This window comes from Eublepharis macularius, chromosome 1, assembly GCF_028583425.1.
Source record: "Eublepharis macularius isolate TG4126 chromosome 1, MPM_Emac_v1.0, whole genome shotgun sequence".
NCBI lineage: Eukaryota > Metazoa > Chordata > Lepidosauria > Squamata > Eublepharidae > Eublepharis > Eublepharis macularius.
Genome location: NC_072790.1, coordinates 53,575,337 through 53,599,216, shown reverse-complemented (window position 1 = coordinate 53,599,216; position 23,880 = coordinate 53,575,337).

Here is a 23,880-nt window from a genome sequence, read left to right as displayed (position 1 = left end):
TCCTTTCAGACATAGGGGGAGGGTCTTTGCTGTAGAGGCAGGACAATAGTCTATGTAAATGTGGGGCCATTGTCTTTAAAACCAGCTGCCCTGGACTCCTGGATTGATCCCGCATAGGAAATAATGGGCCTAAAAGTCCAGAATTAGGAAATAACAGCCCTAAAATCCAGAATTATTTTAAAAAGAGAACATAATCCTGGAACAGTAACAAGACACCTGGAAATCTGGGATAACAAAAAAAATTGACCCTTGGAGCCCAGTTATGAAATTAAAAGTGATTTTTTTTTTTAGTACACTACACACCCCTAGAGAAAACTTGTATTACAGTGGAAATCCACTGGAACCAACTCTGGGAAACTTCAAGAATTGCTATGAATATTATGCTAGTATCAGTCCCTGGAAACCCACAGAGGACACTTTTTGGTTAGCAGCAACAGGATTTTTAACAAGCTGTTCAACAGGTTAAGAAAAAAACCAATTCAGCATTTGACCATTTGAGGTATATCAACAGAAACCAAAATATAATCTCGAACACACAAATCAACCCCAAAATATTCCCATCACACATCAGCCCCAATATCTTCCCATCACACATCTTTATTAGGGGTGTCATCCAATTAATGCTCATCATTTCGGTTAACTGATTGATTAGCTAACCAATTAGATGTACATAAATTTGCATATGCATGAATAACTTTCTGGTTTAAAATAACATATATTCTTAATTTTTTACTGGCTTGCATCCAATGGAACAGTTCATGGATGGTATTGGTGGAAAGTTAGTTCCCCACAACTCACTTCTTCAAGCAGTTTGCTGTTTGCCTCAATATTCCTCCCTGAAGATCAGCAAAACTTTGCAAGAAAACATACCAAAGGACGGAATAGGGGAAAGTGCAGTGACAATGAAGGATAAAGTAAAACCACAACCTATGAAGAGGGAGAAAAAAGTGATTTCACTGGGATCCAAGCTACAAGTGACGCCTGACACAGGTTGGACACTTGTCAGTTTACCTCAAGTTTTGATGGGAAATGTAGGTGTCCTGGTCTTACAGCTTGGCTCTCCATTTAATTGAAGTTTACAGAACCCCCTTAAACACACCCAGCAGAGAGGAAGGGGGGCACCTGGCGAGAGCCCAACACCTGCACTCCCCTCCCGACTGCATGTTCTCCCTCCCATAGACTGCCACTCTGTAAAGCTCTGTGACTGACCCAAGGTCACCCAGCTGGCTTCAAGCTGAGGAGTGGAGAATCAAACCCAGTTCTCCAGATTAGAGTCCTGCCACTCTTAACCACTACACCAAACTGGTGGAGAAAGATTTGAGCCACTAGCTCTTCCTCTGGATACAACCCATTGTTTATAACAGTCAATCAGGGTATAGAATCTTATCCCAAGGAATAGTTGTGAATAGTCTGAAACATAGACCCTCCCTAAATGATACCTTTACATAATGGGCTTCTCACATGATTACATTTTCTCCAGAGTAAATCAATAAGCAGCGGCAGCTATGTTGTAGTAACTGGTCATCTGTAGGCAAACCATACAAATCTTATTTCCACATGTAGCATTTTTCTTCATGTGATGAATAGAGATATAATGGTATTTTCAGTATGAAATAACCAGAATTTTCTGTTTGATGGACATGAAAGGACATGCTGTGTGTTGCCGCCGACTTGCTAGACCTGGTCTATCCAATTTTAAATGATGGGATGGCAGCTCTGAGTCTGTGTTCTACTCAATATATTTGTTTTATGTTTTTAATGTTGTTATTTATAATACAGTTGGACTTAACAGCCAAGATTTGAATCCTACTCCTTCCTCCAAACAGCTTATAAAAGCTGTAAAAATGACAAATGAAATATCCAGCCAATATGAAATCTGTGTTGTCTGAGATCTCAGCAGTAGAAATTCTGAAATAGAGCTCCCAGGTAAAGCAGCATTTTCCACAGCAAGACATTAGTTATTTTAAGATAAACATTTGCATGACTTACAGTCCCTTATGACAATATGTGGTAACCTAAGAGTTAATCTGCTCTGTTGTTGGTGGCAGGTTACCAGAAGATAGCCTTGGGTCTCCATTCTGAATGCTTGTTGTAAGCAAGGCCCAGCTTACATCAGCGCACCACTTCAGAATCCCAGCAGGGAGGTTGCTTGTTATGCTCTTCCGTGTCCAAGAAGTGTGGCTTAGTCCTTATTCATAAAACTCCTAAGTTATGTCAGTCCAGCAAGTTCATGGATTTGTTTTTCAGCTTTTCTGTCCTGCAACAGCTTCCTTCTCTCCTTGAAACACCACTGCTAAGGGACTGGGAACCCTCCAACACGGGAGAAGGCACAGCGAGGGGGATTCAGCAGGAATCACTCTTCGTCCTCTTTTGCAAATGGCAGTACATTGTGCAAATGGAGGTTATGTTCACTGATCATGGGAGGAAGGCAATTCCTGTCAAATCCCCCTCCTAGGGCTACCATTTCCCACCCGGGGCAGGGGATCCCCTGCTTTCATCCTTCCCTCCCCCATGCCCACTTACTTGGCCGGAGGGGGGTGCTCCCCAGGGTGCCTCCCTTGGTGGCACAGAGCACCCCCAGGCAGCATGGACCACTCCCACGGCCACAGCAGCCCAAATTGTGCCCCACAACGGGCCCATTTGGGGCTAAATTGTGCTGCTTGAGGAGTGTGGGGGAGTGCCCTTTGCCCCATGTGGCCACCTTTGACCCACATGATGATATCACTTCATGGAAGTGACATCATGATGTAAAGAAAAAGACCCAGAACAAGGCAGGGTAAGTGCCAGGCTCCCAATCTCCCACCGGGGGAGTCAAGGGACTTGGCAACCCTACCCTCTCCTGACTGTACATCCCCCCGCATGCCACATAGCATCCTGTTCTAGAGGGGCCCTTGAACTACAGCTGTGTTAATTCAGGGGATGCAAACGCTGCTGGGGGAAAGCAAGGAAAATGATCTTGCTGTCTGGACATAACTTAGGATAAACGCAATATTTTATGATTATTAAAATCACCAATTGTTATAAAGCAACACTTTCCTGATTTTAGCCAGATCAGCAAAAAACCAGCTTTTTCCTGAATCCAGGACATGATTGAACACCCTAGTTAGAATACAACAACCTCAGTCAGAAACTTCATGGTTATCCTATATAGATTACCTACATAGATTCACATCGGAAGATAGGCAGGATATAATGCTATAAATAAACAATCATGAGCCCATTCAGCTCACATCCTGCTCATTGGATGCAAGCAAGAAGGCAATCATACAATGAGGTTTTCAGATGTGTCCCTGTGAATTCAGATCCGTCCAATATGCACTATCACACTGCTTTCCTAAAGCTCCATGTTTCCCACCATTCATCTAAAGCCAAGGAAGTATCATAGGAAACGTTCTTTATGATAACTGGAAATCAGGAAACACAAGCTGGGGCCTGTAAAGAATTGCAGGGCGTAAATGATAGCAATATCTCATCCAGATCCAAATTCCCCCTCCAGGATATCATACACTTTTAGCGGTCTGAGCAGACCAATTTTCCCATCCCCCCCCCCCACCCAACTGACTCTAGGGTTGCCAATGCCAACCTCCGAGTGCGGCCTGCAGAGCTCCAGGAATTTCAGCTGATCTCCAGACTACAATCTCCCTGGATAAAATGGCTACCTTGAGGAGTAAATTCTATGGCATTACACCCTGCTGAGGGTCTACCCCCAAAACCTCCAGGAACAACCTTACTCTCAATGGCTCACAATATTCTAAAAACAGTAAGTATGCTCAGCATGGTGGATCTTACTCCTTTCCTACCACCCCATGTTCTTCTATTGCAGGAAGACACTTACATTGGAGGAAGGCTCTTTTGACGATGACCGGATCAACTCCATGATCAGCTCATTTCTCACCAAGGATGTTGTATTCCAATCATAAAATTTTTCACAAATTAGTAATAGCTAGGGAGACCCTCAAGTGTGCAGAAAACTTAGCATTGTCTGTAGCTCTCATAAATGCAGAACTACTAATGGATTTAGGTTAGTTCCTAATTACTAATTGGTACAAAACACTTGCAGTCAATATGGTGTTCTCATTCACTGTCAAAATAGGTTGCATTCATTTGGTAATGGACTAATTTTAAAGTAGTAATCAATATTGTAATTACAATATATAAGAAAGTAAAGAGGTAACGGAAATTCTAATAATTTATTACAAACCGGTTTCTGCCACTCTTGAGTACCTAGCCAAATAATTATGGCTCACTTTCCCCACAGTGTGCCACCTTGCTGTTTTTCCTGCATGCATTTTAAGTTCTTGAAAAAGCACACCAGCAAATGACTACTGGGGGAGAGGCCAAACAAGCATGTCCAAGTCTGTGTCATTTGATTTCAAATACAAAGTTGTGAGGATAGACTTAACTATATTGATCTACAACCAGTTGGGGGGGGGGGTATAAATATCCCAGTTAGCTGGTTCCTCACAATCAATTAATTGGTAATGATTTCCAGGGGTGATGTGTAAATGGCACACCCGCAATGACTTTTGAAGATACAAACTACAGTTTTCAAGAGAGTTAAAAGTGGTATGATGAAGACATTGCTGCCTTTGGTGTGTATACTCTCTTTTAAATCTTGTCATCTATAGGTAATGAAAGTTGCTGAAATAATATAGAAACTAGGAAGTCCTTTTTAACAGGGTCTGTAAGTGGATGAGTGTATACTCCACAAATAACAATTCCTCTCTCACACTATCTTAAATACCCTGAAAATATACTTATTTGTAGTCTCTGTGAAACACTGTATGCTGTGTACTGTGGGGACCTGCACAAAACTTGCAGTGCCAGGGGCAGGCAGCAGCAATTGTAGGGGGGGGCAAGGAACCTGGTGGTGAGACTGAGGGAGCAGGGAGCTATAGGGTTGCCAGGTGTCCAATTTTCTCCAGACAGTCCGGTATTTTTAGGGACTGTTCAGGGAAAACGATTCCCAGATATCAAACACCTGACCCCTTCCCTTCCTGACCCCTCCCCCATGCTCTACTAATCCCCTCCTCCACTGCCAGGGTTGGCCTCCTTCAGCTGCACAGCACTAGTCAGAAACAGCCAGCCAGCCTGGAACACCCAGAAGCAGTTCAGTGGATGACATCACTTCTGGTAGTGATGTCATCACACTGAACAGAAGTGAGAGCACAAATAGTGAAAAATAGTGAAATGATATAGAAACTAGGAAGTCCTTTTTAACATGGTCTGTAAGTAGATGAATGTATACCCCACAAATAACAATCCTTCCCCCAGGTCCAGTATAAGTCCAGACCCCATCTGGCACTCCAGGGAGCTGCACCAGGCTACTCTACTCCAGATGCACCTCGTTTGGAGTACTGTGTTCAGTTTGGGGTACCGCAATTTAAGAAGGATGTTGACAAGCTAGAACATGTCTGAAGGAGGGCAACAAAGATGATGAGGGGTCTGAAGACCAAGTCCTATGAAGAAAGGTTGAAGGAGCTGGGTATGTTTAGCCTAGAGATGCGATAATAGCCATTTTCAAGTATTTGAAGGGCTGTTATACAGAGAATGGAAGGAAGACTTTTTCTGTTGCTCCAGAGTGTTGGACCAGAACCAACCGGTTAAAATTAAATCAAGAGAGTTTGCAGCAAAAAATTAGGAAGAACTTCCTGACAGAGTGGTTCCTCAGTAGAACAGGCTTCCTTGGGAGGCGGTGAGCTATCCTTCCTTGGAGGTTTTTAAGAAGAGGCAAGATGGCCATCTGACAGCAATGCTGATTCTGTGATTCAATGTGAATGTATGTAGATCAGGAGAGGGAAGGCAGAAAAGGCTGTACAGGTGTTAGGCTCTCATGGTCCTTTCTTATATACCCAGAGTAAAGCTGATGGCCACTTTGGGGTCAGGAAGGAATATTCCTTCAGACTAAATTTGCTATGGAGCCTGGAGGTTCTTTGTTGAAATAAATTCTGGTCTTTTAATTAAGCAACATACTAAAATATAAAGGATTATTAAAATTAAATCTATAGTTAATGATTGAGGGCATGCAACAAGGATTAACTTTCCTAATGTTTCAAATAACTCTACGACTGTTGTAAAATCAGATCTACTATGAAATACATTTAATTTTCAATAAGTAGACAAATATATTTCTCACCTAAATTTTCTTCATGACATTTTTATCATCAAAACCCTAATCCCTTATTTGGGTGGCATGTTTTATATTAATTGGCATGTGCAATTGACAGAACCATCTAAAATCTTTCACGCAGGACAGCAATATAAAAATATGATTGGTTTTAGATTGAGCTGATTCTTCATTCTCAATAATGTGACATTGTACCAAGGCAAAAGTGATTCAGTGGTACAGGTGCAAGATAAGCTTCATAAATCTCTAGAATTTGACAAAAAAAAGTTAAGTGAGAAGATCATGATTGGTTCATTCTAGTAATTAAAGAACCGTTTATCTACCACTGTCCACTACTTTTAATGGGTTGTCAAAGATAAAAGGAACACCTGTGTGGTTATACAATCTGTTGACAAACTACATTAAAGTTCATACACAGTTCACTAGAATACATGTGCATAACTAAAGTATATTGTGATCTAATCCTTATTCCTGTTATAGCTGCTGTTCAGCCAATATGGCAACCATGCCTCTTGGGAGGATCTATGCATGGCCCACCGAAGCTCCAAGCATGTGAAGGTGTAATATTTAAAAGGTGTCTCATCCAATTGCCTTTATTTTATTATATTTACAGTATTTATAGTCTGCTATATTCCCTTCTTATCATCCTTTTAAAGAAGCAAGTGGGTACAGGGAGAATATTGAAATGGTAAGCAAGATACTTCACTGTGCACCCCAACCATGTGTTCCAGTTGGGTTGCTATCTTCCAAGAGGTCACTGGAGATCTCCTGAAATTACAAGTGATCTCCAGGTTACAGAGATCAGTTCGCCTGGAGAAAATGGCTGGCTTGGAGGGTCTATAATAATAATAATAACAAAAACAACAACATTTGATTTATATACCACCTTTCAGGACAACTTAACACCCACTCAGAGCAGTTTACAAAGTATGTTATTATTATTCCCACAACAATGACCCTGTGAGGTGGGTGGGGCTGAGAGAGCTCTGAGAGAGCTGTGACTGACGAATGCTAAATAATAAATGTAAATCCATAAACAAACTGTGCAATCCTAAGTAGAGTTACTTCGGTCTACACCCATTGATTTCAATGGATTTAAACTGGAGTAACTCTGCTTAGGATTGCACTGAAAATCTATTTACAAGAAACAAATTAAACGAGGACATGCACATGAAGGGAGTTTCAATGTTAGCCAGGAAGCTGAGTTTTAAAAGAGATCTGTAGTCTTTGTCAATTTCCTCTCTCTACAGAGCCAGGGAAGATCAGTCCTCAGAGGGTTTGCTACTTTCCTCTTTGCCTCCTGAAGGCCCTGTCAGTTTCATCTCCCCTTCTAGGAGGCGAAGAGGAAATGAACAAACCCTCTGAGAAGCTATCTTCCCTGGCTCTGTAGAGAGGGGATATTGACAAAGACTACAGATCTCTTTTAAAACTCAGCTTCCCGGCTAACATTGCGACTCCTTTCACTTTCATGTTCTTGTGTAATTTGTTTCTTGTAGCTTGGCACTTACTCTGTATGAGACGGATCCATATGGTATGGAAGAGGGGCAAACTCTCACTGGATCCAACCATATTTGTTCAACGTATAGTGATATGATTAGGCAAATTCATTATGAAGCCTTTAAAAACAGACAGTGAAATGAAATGTCCAAAAGGAGGTGGAGCTAAATATTTGCTTTTCCAACCTTGACTTTGAAGATGGCCTGGCAAGTGGACACCAGGAAGTGAAGGCCAGAGGCTGCATTTGAAAACAGAAATAATAAATCTGAGTGCTAAGGTGGTGGGAATTCCATTTAGAAAACAAATAGCTGCCAATAGTGAATTTAGAATGAAGAAGATGGAGACCAGAGATGGTGTCTCTCTCTGCTACAGCCAATGTAGCCCAAGGGGCTTGTGAAGAGATAGGACTAAACTTGTCCCACACTGGGGAGCAAATCAAATTGTGTTGCATTTTCATCAGCTGTCAGAAGCAGACGGGTATTTCTACAGGGCCCGGCAGGAAATTAGGCTATTAAATTACAGCTTCTCTCTCTTTCTTTCTCTTTCTCTCACTTGCTAGCTCTGAGCTCTTGTCATTCTCTTCTCCTTTACTAACAGATGTCCTATCAAAGCAAGTCATTGTAATCATTTATCTTTCCAAACTTAAAATACCTTCTCCAGAACTAATCCCCCCCCCCCCCCAGCACTTGAGGTCTTTGTACTCTGTGTCTTGCTTCCCTGATCTTGTATGGATCTAAGATTAATTTGCACCAGCTAGGAGTTCAACAACAAAATCAATTTCAATTGGGTCAGCTGGGGTCACCAGCAGCTCAGTAGTGTGAGGAGAGAAATAGATTATTATCATTCTGGGAACATAGTACTATGGTTTGGTGTATACACACACAAAGGGGAGGGGAATGCTCATAACAGGATTTATAATTATTTGAAAAATAGGAATTTGGGGGTTTTATATTTAATATGAATGTACCCAATAATGTTCATATGCAGTCTCTTCCAGTACGCTCTTATGCTTGTAGAAAATTATGGAATAGGCTTTGTTGTTGGACGGGTAGCATTTCACTAGCAAAAATGTGGCACTGTCAAAGCGATATCGCAGTACCTTTGATAGATCTTTTTTATACTCCTAGCACGTAGCAGGTGTAAATTAAACAGCATTCTGTCTGTTAGATATTCCATGCCATGCAACGATGGCTAGAGGTGGAATTAAAGGGGCAGTACCCCTAGAAATACAGTAAACCATGATAGCATTTCAGTTTGAAAGTTTTAGAATTAAAACATTCAGTTAGGAGAAATGCCATGTCAGAAGAAATGTCAGAAGAAATGCTCTATAGGCCTCTGTATATGGATGCATTCTTTTGGGAAGGGCAGGCAAGAAGGGTATTCTTTACTTGTTTGCCAACCATGTTGATTTATCTGGAATGCTTATTTATTAGTACTCTGGTGCTGCTTGTTTTTCATTTACTCATCTGCCTAATTCTGTGGCATAGGAAAAACCTTGACATGGGCGGAAGGATTAATGCAGTGCTTATGCTTAGCACAACGCTTATTACTATCATGCACACGCATTCGGATGATGAAAACTAATTGTAGGTCCTTTTCACTCGAAATACAGTATGTTGATTTATGCTCAAGAAATTCACCCCCTAGTCGCTGATTGCTCTATGATTACTTGGCTAAGATTGTCTGGCGGAGTCTTCCCTTGAAACTTCAGACAGCTCAGATTTTCATGCAATTGGATAGGAGAGTTATTCTGTACAAGTGACTCCGTTGTTTAAGTCTTTAGGTCTGTTATCTATGGATACATTGGAATTTAGAGGTACAGATTCTTTACTGCAAACAGAAGTTAATTAAATGGTTTTTTTCTTGGAAAATAAATATCTTTGCAACAATAGAAATAAAATGGACTACATCTGTTCTCTGGCATTACATAGGGAGTGAATCCGGTTGATCAATTAGCTGTGACTTTGTATGCTTCAGCATAATCAGAATGTTAAAATATTCTGGGCCAATTTAAATCCCTAACTGTGCAATCCTATGCACTGTTAGTCTATGGTAAGCCCATTAACAATGATGGACTTAGACAGGGGTAACTCTGCATAGGATTGACTGTTAATCATCGTTCCGAGAGCTACAGAAATGATTGATTTGGCCCACTGAACTTCCATTACCCCTTCAGATAATCCTGACTGCTGGATTCAAACGTGTTAAATTAGATAATCCTAATAGTGATTTCTCATACCTTGGAGAATGTATTTTATTTATTCTGAGATATGTATATATTTAAATTTAATTAAATATTTAGAAGAGGTCCATTAGCTCAAGTACACAACAAGGTTTTGTTTCTCATTACCTGCTTTCTGTTTTTCCCCATGAGTGTACTTAAAAATATGTTTCTGAACAGCAATCAGAACCTCCAATATGATAATTTTTATGAAACTGCTACTATGGAACAGCTAATCCCTTGAATCCTTTAGTAAAACCTTCCCTTGCTGCATAATATTAAATAAATCTCTCTTCCCTGTTGAAGTTGGACTTTCTATGACATAAAGTTCAGCTTCTTAACCCTTTAAACACAATAAGCCAGGCATTTTGTCCTGAGGACAATTTTCACTACGATGAACAAAACCCCCCACAAACCAAAAAATGTTACATACCCATAAGTATTATAACTGGATTTAAAGTAGTTAAATATCGTAGTGAAGCATGGGTATCAAGCTAGTTATTAATATAATAATATACTAAAGGAAAAAAATCTTGTACACTGGATATGTATCTTCATCCCTAGAATCCCAACTGCACTTTCCATATGTGACTTTAATTGTGTGGGCATAAAGATGGATGTGCAGTGCCCTAATTTCTTCATTTTTCGCCAGCCTTTATTTTTTGAAGTGAAAATTGGACATGTGGCCTGTGCCATTCCTGCCCACCCAGCTGGCAGACAAAGGCTGCTGTGGCCAGGGGTGTTACTGTCCTTCATGGGCCTATAGGCAACTGATGGGGGTGGAGCCAAGCCTTTATAAGGCAGCACCACCTCCTCAGCCTCTCAGTCATCTCCTTGTTCTTGGCCCACCAACCATCCTGTAGCAATGCAGGCTTGTCTGGTTGCTGGTTGTCAGGGCCAGGTAGGAATTTTTTCTCCTTTCCCACTATTGGCTGATGGGAAGAAGTGTTTTTTGCCTACCTCACACTGTGCACGTGGGTTGTGGTGATTGGCTATGGTGGAGCTGTAAATAGGTTGGCCATTGGCAGGAAATAGTTGGGAAAAGGGAGCAGGCTGGTGAGCACCCTTGGCATATCCCCATTGGTGGGGAATTGGAGTCTCTCAGGATCAGCTGGTAGGCTTCATGGTGAGACGGCATATTGCCACTGGGACCCCCTGTACAAGTACTTCCCTTGGGCTTCATGGCAGAGTGGTTCAAGCTTTAAGAGGGGAACCATTTGCCTGGCTGATGGGGTGACAACCGTACACATGCATGGCTCACACCTGGGGCAGTGGGGCTCGCCCAGACATGTCATGGTGGAGGTCTGTGGTGACCCCACTACTTGACTTGTACTGCAGTTAGACCCCTTACCATATTGACAGTTATGTTGTATTTTAAATAAAAGTGGCCCTTTAATACCTAAGCCTCATGTCTGTCTCTTTATTCCTGACTGGGAAGAGAAGCAACATGTGACTAGCATTTGCATAGTATACAGTTTTTAACATGCTCATGCCAACTTATAGCCTTTATGTCAGGGGTAAATGACCTTTTGGGGCCAAGGGCCAAATGAAATGTAACAAGAAACCTTTTCTTGCTTATAGACAGCCTGCTAACCTAAAACAACTACTCACACACAATGATAAACTACATAACAGTGACATGGACTCTGGTACCAAGGCCTGCAACAAACCAAGATGCCAACTTTTCTTTCATATAGATCCTAGCAACACCATCAGTGGACCCAACAGCATCAGCCCTACCATCTTAGGTTCATACGCCTGCTCATCCTGTAATGCGATTTATGCCATCACTTATCAGCAATGTCCTTCCACCCTCTATATTGGACAAACTGGCCAGTTCCTTCAGCAAAGAATTAATAGACATAAGTCTGACATCAGAAACTACAACATTCAAAAACTAGTAGGGGAACATTTTAACCTTCCAGGACATTCACTTGCCAACCTAAAAGTAGCAGTTATCCTGCAGAGGAATTTCAAAGGGAGATTAGAAAGAAAGTCGCTGCTGAATTGCGATTCATAACGAAGCTCAAGACAATGCATCCACCTGGATTGAATTGAGACCTAGGCTTCCTGTCTCATTACCAATACTTTTTTTTTAAATAAATTTTTATTGGATGGGTCATTATACAAATATAAAAACATACACAGTTAACTTTCCATCATATTGTATTCCATCATTACCAATGCTGATTTCGCCACACCTACCACCCCTCTGCATACTCCACCCTATCCAATCACACCTGCTATTGTCATTCACCAGCATTCATCATTTACTTGCTATTGTCATTCAGCATCTGAAATAATTTCACTTGTCAAGATATAACAACAGATGCGCTCACATTCTAGCTGTATCTAAAGAAGTGACTCTGAGCTGTGAGTCACAAGAGCTCATACCCCACCACAAATTTTGTTAATCTTAAAGGTGCTACTGGACTCTTGCTCTTTTCTAATGAAGGGTATAATTACGTTGTATCATATTCCACCACCCTTTTGGTACTGCTACATGGGGACTATGTGAACTGAATTGTAGCTTGGTTTTCAAGGTTTCTGACATCATAGAAGTCTACAGTCTCTGTTACCAGTAACATTACATTCAGCACATTTGAGTAGATTTTTCAGTTCCAGACTGAACCTGAGACTTGGTAGATATCTAGGATTAAGAAAATCAAATGGCTTTCAGTCAGTTCTTCTAACATAATACAGTTTCAGAGAGATTGTTTAAGTATTGTAAACTTTCTGCAAAATATAGCAAGAGTTTTCTGAAAGACTTCATGGCATGCTCAACACACATGTTTTACTCCTGAAATTATTTGCAATGTGCTTTCTCATTAATCTTTTACAAACGTATTCGCTTTTAAAAAGTTATCAAGATGTCATGGTTGTCACTTAAAAGAGTCCTTTTCAGAGAATTTTTCTTTAAAGTTTCTCCCTGTGGTTTTGAATTTCTTCTAAGTTTACACCACGTCTTTTTAAACATATCTTTCTACTAGCTTACTTGAGAAAGTTTGATTTATAGTTCAGATCAAAGGCAGGGCCATTGTGTTTCTCAGTGGAACAAATTATCTGAGGGGTAGATCCTCAACTTGGGTAAATCAGTTTAGCTTAACTGGATCCTGTAACTGAGATATTTGAGTCCTAATATATTAAGTGCTCCTTGTTTACACAAGAAGAACGAACCTTCCAATTAGTTTAGCTGTTTGATCTGACTCTTAAATTTATTTAGTCAGTATTAATATTTTATGGTGATATACTGTTTCCTGCTTTGCTTGTCTTATGTTCACTATTTTGGACTTCTGTTTAAAGCCACGTTTGTATAGCAGCCATAGATGTTTAACATTTGAAAGAAGAAAATAGGTAGGCTTTTGTTCAACAAGGGGTCCACAGCATAGTTAAAGAGCAAGCCTAAAGAGCCTTTTCCATATGATCTGACAGGATTGGCAAGATGTCAAACCTACAACAGAATTTGCTAGAATGCTAATTTTATAACTGAAGTTGTTGCAAAAATCAGTGGGATTTCTAATAACAAACATGTCTTTGCTCCATTGATTAGGAAAGAGAAGTTCACCTTAATCTGAGCGAAGCCTCCTGAAGCTGCCAATCTGCAAATGGGTAAGGTCAACAGCTGCCCGTACACTTTCCTTCTTTGTTGTGGCTCCCACTTTGTGGAATGGCCTGAAGGAGGAGGAGGAGGTGAGGAAGTTTCTCACATTGCTGTCATTCTGCAAACTGTGTAAAACAGAATGGTTCAGGATGGTGTTTTTATTAGCCAATGAAGCTGCCGTGTAATGGAATGGGGATGCTTTTTTAAAGGGAACAGGTAGGCTATTCCAGTATTGATTGTATGCAGGGCTTTTTTTCAGCAGGAACGTGGTGGAATGGAGTTCCGGAACCTCTTGAAAATGAGGTTTTCTCCCCTCTGTCTGGAGATCAGGGGACGGGGCCACCAACCATTTTCTTCAAGGGCAACCCATTGAGTTCCACCACCTCTTTTCCCAGAAAAAAAGCCCTGATTGTATGCATTATCTTGCTCTTCTTGTGCTGCTTTCTACTTTTTGGAATCCCCCCCTTTTTTGCATTGTTTCTAAATTTTGTGATCCTACTCCTGTAGCATTGTTTGTTCATTGAATTCTTAAACTATTTGGTTGCACTGTCTTGCACTGTATAATCAACACAGTCTCAGCAGGAAAAGTGGGTCGTAAACAAACAAACAAACAAACAAACAAACAAACAAACAAACAAACAAACAAACAAACAAATTCCAGCATAAGCTTTCATGAGTCAGAGCTCATGTCAGCAATATGTATAGACTTAGGAAATATAATTAAACAAATCTATTTTACAATATATATATATATATATATATATATATATATTAAAAAATAACCAAAAGATAGTATAGATGGTTGGAGCCAACCATTTTTTTTCTGCTAGTGAAAAAGGTAAAAAAGACCACCAAAAAGGTTATGCCAGGTACCTTGTGACGTGCTCAGACACATGCATCATGTGACATGCTCAGACACAAGGCATGTGTGGTCTGAATGCGCAGGATCTTCCCATTATTGCACATATATTACATGGGAATTGAGCATATAGGAGAGTAGTGGAAAGATAATTACATTGCAACCATATAAATAGGTGAGCTTACTGCCCAACCCTCAAGAGACAACATACAGAAATTGCAAGGTATATGCATGGACTCATACCCCACTGTATTTCAGATTATTATACTGTGCACTGTATGAACCATACCTTCAAAAATATATCTATGATAAATAAACAGCTATATGTTTACTTAAATAAAACCTTTGCCAACGTGTGTAGAGAAAACAGACTGCAGTCTGAAACTGGAGCCAATGACACTTTTAGCTTAGGTCAAAATGCCACCGTCTCTTCTATTTCATTATCTGGCTTTGAGGCCTTTGGATGTAATAATAATAACAATAACATTTGATTCACATACTGCCCTTCAGGACAACGTGACATCCACTCAGAGCAGCTTACAAGTAAGTTTTAATTATCCCCACCACAGTCACTCTGTGAGATGGGTGGGGCTGAGAGAGCTCTGAGAGAGCTGTGACTGGCCCAAGGTCATCCAGCTGGCTCCAAGAGGAGGAGTGGGGAATCAAACCCCGTTCTCCAGATTAGAGTCTCGCTGCTCTTAACTACTACACCAAATTGGCTCTCTTTGAAACATGTACCCATTTCTTCTGTGTTCTGCCATGTCCTTAATTTTAGCATTTTAAAAAAATGGAAGCTTTTGAAGATTTTTACTGCCTTGTTATAGAGATCCATATAATGTTTAAGTAGTGATGAAGGGGAAACATTTGGCAAAAGTTTCTTTTCCCATTCATTCCAGCTTTTCAGAGCAGCAGCTGTCACTGGGTTGCAACCAGGATCTGCTGGCCGATCATTAGATGGGAGCCAGATTGAACAAAATCTTCTCTGGAAATCATTACCTTCTATCTCAACTCAACTTTTGATGTTCTCTGTGCACAGCAGAAGACCCACATTCCTGATATGCTCTGCTATGCACTCAAAAGGGGCAGAGTGGCAATTGCTAGATACCCCTTCCTCACTCCGTACCCTTCAATTTAAATTTAAAGCAAACGCTGAGTTTTGTTCGGGACCACAGTCTGAGGTTCATGCTGGCTTGTTAAGTTTTCCAGCTAGTTTATTGATCCATGCCAAAAAATGTATTTCTTTTCAGTCGCAGTCGTCGGCTACCATGTGGCTGCACTCACATTTTCCCTTGCCTTCATTAAAGAGGTTGAGCAGCCGCCAAGAAATGGTCTATTTTAGAACTATGCTATGTTTGAGGAAATAGGAACATCATAAGAAAAAGAATCCGCTCATCCCAAAAGAATGTTAAGCTTTGTTACCCTTCAGCTTCTTATTGGGACCACCACTGCAGGACAGAAGTTTGGTTCTGGTCATTGCAATTTGCATGGTTTCCAGATCAGTTATAATAAGATTTATAATAAGAGTTTTGAAGGGTGTAATTCTGCTAAGGAGCATGCTTTATCCTGTGCATTTCAAATGCATTCTGTGGCTACCTACGTTATGTTTAGGGTTATGGGATACTGGTCATTGCTAGTTTCACTTACATATAGAAGGAATGCGACATTTGTTAAATAGTTTCCGCAAAAGGTCACTTGAATTAATATAATTCTTGTTACTTAGCTACAAAATTCCATGTAGAGTGATGGAGGGTTCTCTGAATTTTGTGTAGTGTGACAATTGAGAAGAATGTTTAGGACAGGTTCAAAACATCTGTTAAAAATAGATTCAGGTATGTAACCATGTTTGTCTGCAGTAGCATAGCAAGATTCGTGTTCAGTAGCATCTTAAAGACCAACAATATTTTCGGAGTTTAAGCTTTCAAGAGTCAAAGTTCCTTTCATGTACAAGATTTGACTTTCATATCTTATCCCCTGAAAATCTTGGTGGCCTTTAAGGTGCTACTGGGCTTGAATCTTGCTATAAAAATGGGTAAAAATTCCCCAAGGGTAGCTTTATGTACCTTGTGATTGTACATAATTGCATCCTGTGGGAGGCTCTTTCTTTAATTAAATTAAGTTAATTAGTGAGTTTGTAGTATTTGATTCAGGAGAAGATGCAGGTCAGACCCTAACTCTTGTGCCTTTCCCTTCCTGATTGAGAGGAAGTGAAAAGCAGCTGCCTTGTCCACAGTCCTTCAGTCTTTCAGGGCCTGCAGGGTAGCTTCAACGTTCCCCTAACTTCTCTTCCACTACCAATACCCCACCCTTAATCTGTCCTACAAACAGCTTATCATTTGATAGACTGTGTGCCCCACTTTACCAGCAACTAGCGATAGGAACGAACTGGGAAAATTCCGATCCGTGCGGTTCGTGGTTCGTAGTATTTCATGAATCACGAACTTTCATGAACATGCCCTGGTTCGCGAATTGGTTCATTTGGTTCATGAAAATGTCACTTCCGGGTCAACAGAAGGTCTGCAGAGAGCCCCCCACTGTTGCCTAGGAAACTGATTGATCTGTGCTAGGCTGTCTGCAGCGATGAACTGAAATATGTACCGATATATTGTCGAAAGCTGTTGTGGATTTTCCGGGCTGTATAGCCGTGGTCTTGGCATTGTAGTTCCTGACGTTTCGCCAGCAGCTGTGACTGGCATCTTCAGAGGTGTTGCACCAAAAGACAGAGATCTCTTCAGTGTCACAGTGAAATATGTACCAATTGAACCAGGCTAAAATTCATCACAGTTTGTGAGAAACGAGCTCCCACGAACCATGAACTGGCCCAGTTTGTGATGGTAGTAGGATCTCAGGCTGGGGTATCTTGGTAGGGATAAGCAGCATACTTTTTGAATGAGGAAGGCAGAACAATTGGATTGTATTAACAGTGCCAGCCTAGACAGAATTACACTGTTCTAAGCTCATTTACTTCAGTGGACAGAAGGGAGCCACTCTGCCTAGAATGGGGCACTGTAAATCTTCAAGGACGTTGCTGGTTACTGAACCAGTATTACTATTATGCAGAACTATTATCAGGAGGGGTTCCAGTACACAACTTTCCCCATAGTAACTTTAGACATGTACAACTGCTGTCTTCTCAGCATAAGTAATTGCAAGTCTGTGGATATTGACCCTGACAGATGACCTTACTGACCTTGACCGAGGTCAGATGACGGAGCTGGGCTGTAAAGGTTCAGATTTTTATAAGCATGTTTGTGTGACAGGCCCATATTATAGTTGCCATTGCCTGAGGCTTCCAGTTTGTGATAGACCTCAATTTGAGGTAATACCTTGTAAAGCAAAGTAAATTGGCAGTTGCTTAAAGAAAAGAATGTGGTCCGTAGGATATATCCTGTAAATGCTGGAGTGGCAAATGTTGCAACAATCTCCCCTCTCCCGCTTGCAAAAAAAAAGGTCTGCTTCCTTGCAGTGTCAAAAATAGTTAACTGCACACACCTTTATCCATTTATTTTGGGGTTTTACGAAGGCCTTTTGTACTCCAAGAACAGATTTATAAATGGTAACCCTGTATATACATTTTTCTCCCATTTTAAAACATTCAGCCTTTTAGGTAGTTCATTTGTTTATATATGAATTCAGTTTTCATAAACAGGAAACTTTTTTTTTTTTGCTGTCACATGAATCTTCCGGGGGGGGGGGGGTGGGTGGGTGGGTGGGATTACAGCTTGTATAGTGTGAGAGTTCAACAGAAGGCCAATAACACTATATATATATATATATATATATATATATATATATATATATATATATATATATATATATATATATATATATATATATATATATGAATGAGTGGGGGGGTAGAGGGACAATAGAAACCCTGCCTTTCACAGGATGAGAAATAAAAATAGCTCTGAATGTTAGCACTCTGAAATGATTCCTAGGGCTGGGGAGACGTGATCCAAATAGCAAGAGGCACGCTACATGCATACAATAGTGGTAGATAAAGGCTCCACATTGGAATTTGATTAAACATTATCAGGCACCATATAAAGTATGGCAAGCAGCCAACCAAGCATTCCATTTTCTGTCCATCTGCATGCCTCTAGCTGGTTGTTTATGCAACTTGTCATAAAAACCAATCTGCAGGCCACACTGCATATCAGGTAGCAGAGTGAACATTTTCTCCTTAAAGTGTGCCTTAAATGTGATTTTCATTGCCATTGTGGGAAGAACCAGGGTGGTTATTTCAACAGCATTGCCTGCTGACTTTGAGCGCTGACAGTCAAATATCAATTTCTTTTATGGTGGCTAAAATATTATAAGCTTGCATGGCTGTACATGTATTCACCATGTGAAATTGTCAAGAAAAGCAAAGAGGGATGCCTGTTTCATATGTTCCAGTCATATACAATGACCAAGTTTAAGGAAGGATGGGATTGTGGCAGGAAGCGCTATGCCCAAAGTCTATGGAATTAATGGCTGATTCTGCACATGTTGGATAATGCACTTCCAATGCACTTTATCAGTCGTTTGAGGTGGATTTTTTTGTTCCACACACAAAAAACCCCATTCCAAATGATCTATAAAGAGGATTGGAAGTGCGTTATCCAACGTGTGCGGAATCACTCAATGTGTGTGCACACATTATGCACACATGGCTCTCTCCATTCCATCAGGAAACCTGCTATCTCAGAGGTCCAGCTTTCACAGACAAAGTCCTATGTACATATGAAATAAGCACACACTGGGGGCTGTTGCTCCAGTTTCTTTACGCACATTGATTGTGCGCACAGAGAGTATCTTGCCCTGCTTAACATCACCATGGCCGATTCCAGATGGCCCTCCGCATCCCGAAACGTCGGGATATTTCGCGTTTTCCGTGCGATGACGCGCGACGTTTTGGGATGCGGAGGGCCGTCTGGAATCGGCCCATCTATAAAAACTGTGTTATGAAGCTTACTGCTTCATGAAAGGCTGATGCAGTGGCTTATAGAGGTTGAACCATCACTTTCAGAGGGCAAAGTTATGGAATAGTTCATCTGTTGCCATCTTGCTCCACCCCCGTTATGGAATTGTAAGGTTGTTTAAAGATAGCAGTGGATTGCTCAAGCAAGGTTCTGCAGTGTCAGATGGTAAAGCTTTTCCCATATGATATCACTTCAGAATGCAGATAGTGTGACAGTTTGGTCTATGGCTGCCTCTCCATGAACAAACATTGCTTACTACTAGAAAAAAAGCATTTCAGAGTGAAGACTGGGCTTTGTTCTTCTCTCTTAATTTTATGCATGCAAATGTTGGGAAAATGACAACTTGTGAGCAGTTGGACCAATATAAATACTTGATACAAGTCATATTTAGTCTATTTAAAGTTGGGGATGGGGGTAATTTATACAAGGAGTATGCAGTTCGGGTCTGGAATGTGGAAAAAAAGCTGAATTTGTGCGGATTTGGTAAATGTGGCTATTCCAGATCAAACTGGGCAAGACCGAATGAGATTCAGTACTCCAAACTCAAGCCCCTGAATTAATTTGGTGAAATATGGTAAAATTTTGTAAACAAGGCTTGGCAGTTCTTGTACTTCCTGCTGTTCAGAGGTTGCTGAACCCTAATCTGGTCTTCCTCCCCTACCCTGCCTCTTGTGCAGTTATAAATAACTTGAAGGTCTCTGCAAATGGAAGACCTACAGTTATTTATTGCTTCTTGCAGTCCTTTTGCAGTAAATTTTGACAACCAGTATGATGTAGAGGTTAGAGAGTTGGACTGGGATCTGGTTTGAATGTCTGTGCTGCCCTGGAAGCTTGCTGGATGACCTTGGGCCAGCTACATATTCTCAGCTTAATCTACCTCACAAGGTTGTTGTGAGGATAACATAGAAGAGAGGAGAACAATGTAAGAGCCTTTGGGTCTCCATTGGGGGGAAAGGTAAGGCATAAATGAAGTAAAATAAAAAAAAATATAGCCTCCAACTTTTCATGTGTGGGACTTGTTTATTTTCTCTACTATGCAAAAACAAAAGCATTTGTGTGTGGGGTGTGTGTGTGTGCAAGAGTTTTCAAACATTCTATCACTCTCCAGTCAGTTGGGGGAGGGTGAATTATTTGTTTCCATTGAATGTGCAAACTGGCCCACCAATGGAGTAGATCTGATATGCTGATGATTATGTGCGTGTCTTTTTGTTATGTTGCTGTATACAATGAGAGAGAGAGAGCTACATTCACACTCAGCTCCTCAGAAAGGGGGTATTAATGAACAATTCCATAAATGAAATTGGAGCCCCGTGGCACAGAATGGTAAGCTGCTGTACTGCAGCCCAAGTTCTGCTCACGACCTGAGTTCGATCCTGACGGAAACTGGGTTCAGATAGCCAGCTCAAGGTTGACTCAGCCTTCCATCCTTCCGAGGTCAGTAAAATGAGTACCCAGGTTCCTGAGGGTAAAGTGTAGATGACTTGGGAAGGCAATGGCAAACCACCCCATAAACAGTCTGCCAAGAAAATGTCGAGTCGCGACATCCTCCGTGGGTCAGTAAGTACCCTACCTCCATGAATGGCACTGCTGGGCAGTTCAGTATTGGTTGGATCGACTAAGGTTGGACTAGAGAAAGGCAGTCACTTTTTTAAATAGTAGAAAGTAGCTTGGAAATGGCTTTACTGGAAACACATTTTTTTTTGTACTTATCTGCTGTTGCAATGGATCGAACAGCTTATGCTGGTTTTTGAAACAGTATAAAACCTGTGAAACCTATCTATTAGAGGCCAAAGTAGGATGATATACAAAGTATACACCACAAGCAGAAACCTCTTTCAAATTCTGGCTCTCTGCGAGGGTGGGGGGAGCCCCTAAATGATCAAATGATCATCTGTCTTCAGTTGTCTCCAGTACAGCAATATAACCATCTCTGCATTATTTCTTTCTACTATTGACCTCTGTTGCTAAGTAATGTGGGTTAACAAAAAAAAATGCTGTGCTGCTAATGGTTTTGTTGAAATTCTTTAACATCTGCCACCATTCTTCATGATATGAAACATTTAACAAATCTGAAAGAATGTAATAATGTTGAGAGCATTTTTTACCTCAGCTGTTCGGAGATTACATTTGACACTGTGGTAAGAGCAATTTACTTGGTTTTCCTTCTACATAAAGTTGAAAAAATAATGAAGTAGGATTCATTAAATGATATCCTTCATGTGGCAGTAGGGACTTCTGGCCCACCAGCAGCATTGCTATTATGGCAGACTGCAAAGCAATAATTGCCTCCATCTATTTGACTGTCCTTTATAAACTATATCCCGAAATGGGATTTTTTAAAAAAATAAATGTAGATATTCCTCCTCTTTACATTTCTGCTGCACCAAATGCTGGTTGTTAGATACCACAGCATTTGTTATTAAATAATAAACAGTTCCTGGCCCCACAGTGGACTCCCTAACTGGGCAGGATGAGTTGGGGTGTGCTGTTGGAACTTCACTAATCATAATCCAATCCAATATATGGAATAGACTCTCTGAAGAAGTAAGGGAAGCTCTCTCCCTGGAGATCTTCAGGAGGAGACATGGGCACGATCCAAAAAATAATCCCGATTTAGCTGATCGTGATTCCGTGGCGGCGCCGAACCCAGGTACCTGAACCTCGCCGATCAAGTCCCGTTTCCGATACAGAATTGGGAATTGGGAATCAGGAATCGAGAATCGGGAATCGGGAAGGCCAACGCAGGAGGGTACCCCACCACCAACACTCCTCCAGACCAGAGTGACCAGGCACTAGAGTGTGTAATACTGTGTGAGCCTTCAGCCAAGGAGGTGCCCACTGAGCTTGGCCCCAGAGCTAGATGGCAGCCCTGGAAGCAGAGAGAGAGAACAGGAATAGAGGCCAACCCCAGCTGCAACACTCCCCCCCAGACCTGAGCTTTCAGCCGAAGTGCCCACCGAGCTTGGCCCCAGAGCTAGGCGGCAGCCCTGGAACCAGAGGTGATAGCTCCCTATTCCCTAATTCCCTATCCACTGAAGCCCAAAGCTAAAGCTCCCTCTCTCTCTCTCTTGCGCTTTCTCTCTCCAAAAGTGGCAAGCGAGAGCTCGCCTCTGTCCCACTCCACCCGCGAGTGGAAAGTGAAACTTTGTTGCACAGCACATGGCTATTTATAAAGCCTGGGTTTGCTACGCAGGAGGGCTGTGTTTGGCTGTAAGAGCTGCCTCTCAGGCTTTGCAGGGATGAGATTCGAGTGCCCATGGCTACAGAAGAACACCCCCTTCCCCCGCCCTCCCCTCTCTTCTCCCAAATGGACGAGACGGGCGCGCGCTTTTCTGGCTGCTCCATGGTTGGAAGGAAGCCCTGCTGATCAAGGAAAGCTGGGCTTCCATTCGCGTTTCCAGGGTGACCGAAGGAGAGCAAACAGCTCCAGCATTCCCCAGCCTCCGTTTCCACAGGGCTCCGTTCCCTCGGGAACAGATGGCTGGCGCCAGACTGTCTGCAGACTGCAATCCCGAACGTAAACCAATCAATCCGATCGAGACCCAATACAGCGCCCCACCCGACCGCTGAACTGGGAGCCGTGGACGGAACCAATCAGCCCGGTCCCAATGGCGCAAATGCCAAAATCGGGGCAATTTTCAGACCGTAATTCCGATCATGCCCATGTCTATTCAGGAGGCGCTTCAGAGTGTGCCTGTTTATCAGGGCATGAGCACCAAGTATCTTTTACGGTGGGGGAGAGGCAATTTGGTTTTTAAAAATTCTTTTTAGCTTTAATTTGTAATGTTTTTTGTAAGCTACTTTGAGTCAAAAGAAAAGATGGTATAAGTTAATTAATGCAATGCACATTTATTAGGAAATACTGGAATTTCTTCAAATTAGAAAAAAAAAATTCCAACAGCAGAAGTGGGTTGAATTCTTTTGATGGATGGCTATTCTGGAGCCTTGCTGTTTGGTTTTAATTTCCTAGGCAGCAGGATATGGGAGAGGCTGAGGTTCAAAGGTAGCATCAGCAGGAATGTGTGTGACAAGGATGAAGTCCAATTGGAAAACTTTCTGCTAAACAAAATCATCCCAGTTGGTGTTTTTTGGTTCAACATTTCACCTTCCTGCTAATCATTGCAGATAATTTGATTGTCTTTGGAAGGCTTTTTGATTCTATATAACAGATCTGAGTTTCCTGAGCCACTCGGTTAATTGGGGCTCCGCACATGTTAAACAGACATGGCCACTATGATGCAATGGATTGGGGGAAGTCCCTGAATTCAAATCCTCACTTAGCCATGGTGATCTCTTGCTGTGGAAATAAAATGGAAACAAAGAGGATCATGCATGCCATTCTAAGCTACTGGGAAGAAGGATGGAATAAAAATGATATAGATAGGAAACATAATTTGTTTATATCCACTGGAAGACAGACAGAGCAGAAGGGGGAGAAAGCTAAAAGTAAGTAAGACTGAGAAGATAGAAGAGCACATGATCCTCTTCCCCCAAGAAGAGAGGGAACCTGCCTGCCTTGTAGACATCCTTAGAGGATGACAATAAAGCTTTGCTTCCCAGCAATAAACATAAACCACCCTATGCCACATTCAGTGATGTAAAAGGACCAGC